The following is a 3,617-nucleotide window of genomic DNA, read 5'->3' on the forward strand; positions in this document are numbered from 1 at the left end:
TCGGAGAAACCCTATGAATGTAATAAATGAGGAGAGGAAGGAATGTGTTCATCTCCTACACAGCATGAGAGAGAATTCATATAAAATAGAGATAATATGAATCTACGGTATGATCTTTTACCCAAAGCTTATACTTTAGTCATCAACAGCTAACTTATTATAGATAACAAAATGAAATTTAAATAATTGTAATTCATGGGGCATCTCTGGCTTAGCATGGGAAATTGACATTAGAGATGGATATTAAGAGTTTTGTTCCGTGCTTCAACATTAATCAGTAGGAAACCCATACGGAGATAACCAAAGCGGGTAGAAATGTAAAAATCTATTTGACTGTAGGCAATAACTTTCTTATATGAACCAGTATTACACCAAAAGTTACCTACTAAAAAGACGTCTGGCAGAAACAACTGATAAAGTCACAGGAGACAGTGACTTCAACAGAGAAGGGGACTATAAAGCACAGATGAGTACAGGGACTGGCCCTGAAGACCTTCATTTCTGACTATAGTAGCGCCACTCACTCTTGGTCGGCTCCTGCCTGTGGCAATCTGAAGGGTCAGCCGGAGAGAGGGCAGGGCGGTCTAGCCAGGAGAATGCCTGCAACTGGCCTTCCATTCTTGACAGCGACTCATGCAGTTCAAAGAGCAGAATACCATCAAGACATTGTTTGCCAGGCCTGTCACCTTGGCCATTGTGGGGAAGAACTCCAGGAAGAGGCAGGTACCAGGGATCCTTGGCAGAATGCAGCAAGAAAGCAAGCTCCCTCAGCTCCTGCTCAAGGCAGGGCACGCCCCCAGGACCTCTGTTTCTCAGCCAACGAAAAGCACAGCCGCGCCCTCCAGCACAGCCACGCCCTCCGGATGCCGCTGCTCGGGGCTGCGACCGCGTATTGCCAAGGGCAGAGTCGACCTGGGTTCAGAAGGTCCACCTACCGGGATGGCAGAAACACACGGTGGAGTGGGTACCCATCTGAGCATCTGCAGCAACAGTGCGACGCAGGTCTCCAAGACCCCCCTCAGGCTTGAGGACTCCCAAGGACTCGTGCCTCAGAAGAGCTGTTCTACTTCTGAGTCCCGTGAGGCCCTCTGAGCGCTTTGATACGCGGCTATGACTTCTTGCAGGGAGAGTGTGCAGAGTGGAAGCAGTAAAGGGAAGAGGGGCAGGGGGGAGGCCCCGTAGCAACCAGGCACGCCATGGCACTCATTTCCTCCCAAAGCCGTCCCACGGTCGACGCTTAAGTCCGCCAGGACTGCTGTGTGCCAAAACCCGCAAAGCGCACCCAGCCAGGGAAGCTCACCCAAGCTTCGGGGGCCAGGGGTTTTCCTGGAGGTTCTGCGGGCACGCAGCATCCCTGCCATGACTTTAGCTACTCAGGCCACAGCCCTCCAGATGTCAAAACTGATACAGCACGGCCCGAGGCCGCACACGGACATAACCAGATATTCACCGTAAGTCACACGGTTTGCCTAAACTATCGGGCCAACTTGGAACAGCGATGCTTGGAACACAAAAACACTCCCGCTAGGCAGAATGTGACAGGGGCTTAGTGGTGGTGTCCCAGGAGCCAGACAAGGACCAGTCCTCCTGAAACGGGATTTTGGGTGGAATGGACGGGCCTTGAGCAATCCACGACTCCTAGGTTTACCCTTTACGATTCATTTTCACTTAATTAAAAGGCTTAGTGGCCGACGGAAAAAATGTTTTCGGTTGAGCATGAGTGGTAATCCTGGGTAAGGTTGGAACCGGGCCCGGGCACAATTGTGCAAGGCGGCGGCAAAGGGGGAGCCCACACTATGGGAAGGTACAGCAATGGCACCAGCATGTTACCGAGTGTGTATGAGGAAACAATGTAAACCGCCACCACAAACCAGGAGCCTGCCCTGGGCTAAATCCCGGGGGCTCTAAGATGCACCCTCCATCACTCACAACAGCCCTTTAGGCAGGTGGTCTTCAGCTATGACCCAAGGGGCCAGAAAGTGGTGGGGACAAGCCTTCTCCCCTACGGATTGATACACCCGAACAGCCCGGGCAGAGGATGGACTGGAAGAACACCTTGCATGTTTCTCGGTTCCGAAATGACAAACGCCACACTTTATGCTGTTGTTGTATGACTAACAAATCTGTGTCCTTCCCCGGGCCCCACCCAAACCGTTAGGTCTCCTCTTTCTCGGCAAGCACCTGTCCCTGTCTTATCAGGATCTGGGGAGAGTCCGACCAGGGCCAAAGACCAGGTATTTCTGCAACTGGGGGTTTCTCAATTGTCCCTGGGACACTAGCATACGAACTCTGACCTTCTCCTGCCTCCTGATAGTGATGTCTGAAAAGGTTAGCAGGTCACCTCTCCTCTAGAAATAAACAGGTAGCATCTCTAAGCCTGGCCGCCACTTACAAACGCACGAAGAATGCATCCGCAGTGGGGAGCAGTACCCACTCACACGCCTGAGGGAGAACGGGCTCTTCTCCTGGGACTCCCACTCAAGGCCTGGACAGTCACTTCCCAGAACTCTGCGCCGGAGATCTGGGCTACGAATCATCCAAACCACGCGGGGAATGTTAGTTAACTCACAGAGGGGCAAGGGAAAGAGAGGGAGAAAGCACTAAGTTCCCAACGGAAGCCTACATACGTGTACGGCGGGCTGCGTGACGGTTTTCGTCACAGGCTTCTCTCACAGTGCCTGGCACCCGCTGGCTCTAGCTCAGAAGGAATTGGGTGCGTCTGAGCTGAGAGCCGACCACGCACCGCCCAAAGGCTTCTGCTTGGTGACCAGGCAGCTACAAGGGCAGCACACACTTGGCTTCTTTTTCCCAGACCCTACGGAAACAGACCCTTTCCTCAAGGGCACTTCCAGGCTTTTTGAGCAGGCCAAGCTACCGCTGGCTGCCACCGTCAGAGACCAAGATTCCCTCCTCCTCTAGGCAGCATCGTCAGAAAGCAAAAACCACACTCTCCCAGGACGCCCGGGGTCCCTGGAACGGGAGCAACACGATTTATTTCAGGAGAATCAGGCATCGGGGTTTCCTCGTCTGTGGGTGTGACCGGCCCTTCAGCCCGGCTACCAGACCCTCCTCCGGGCCACTTCCCCCGCCTGCGCCTGACCCCTGCGCTTGGACCCCCTGGGCCTGGGAAGGCCATGGGTCCCGGGGAACGGCCCCGCCCCCAAGATGGCCGCGCCCATATGCCGCTGAGGACCGCAGCAGGCGCCGCTCCCGTTTCTTATTGCCACGAGCTGAAGGGAGCGGAGAGCGTGGCTTTGTGGGGCGGAGGGTGCGCAGCAGAACGGCGCGGGAGAGAGCGCTTCGGCCTCGGAGGCGGCGGAACCGGAGCCGCTGAGTCCCTCCGCGCGCGCCTCGCCGCCCGGAGACGCCATTCCCCCCGCCGCCCCCACGCCCCAGCGCGCCGCCGTGATGTGCGACTCGTCGCGGGAAATATTCGCACGCTCTGGTCACCGCTTCGCGCCTCAGACGAACCCCGGCCGAATCACTGTCCGCGACACGCGCCATCTCGCCCATTGACAGTGGGGACCGCCCCCCCCAGTGGCTCGTGCGCGTGCGCCTCGCTCCGATCTGGGCCTGCGCGGCTACGGGGTGCGGAAGTGCTCCGCTGACCCGGGGGC

The sequence above is a fragment of the Eumetopias jubatus genome, unplaced genomic scaffold (genome assembly GCF_037043125.1).
Source record: "Eumetopias jubatus isolate StellerSeaLion01/CBP00866 unplaced genomic scaffold, mEumJub1_p1.0 scaffold_11, whole genome shotgun sequence".
NCBI classification, from domain to species: Eukaryota; Metazoa; Chordata; class Mammalia; order Carnivora; family Otariidae; genus Eumetopias; species Eumetopias jubatus.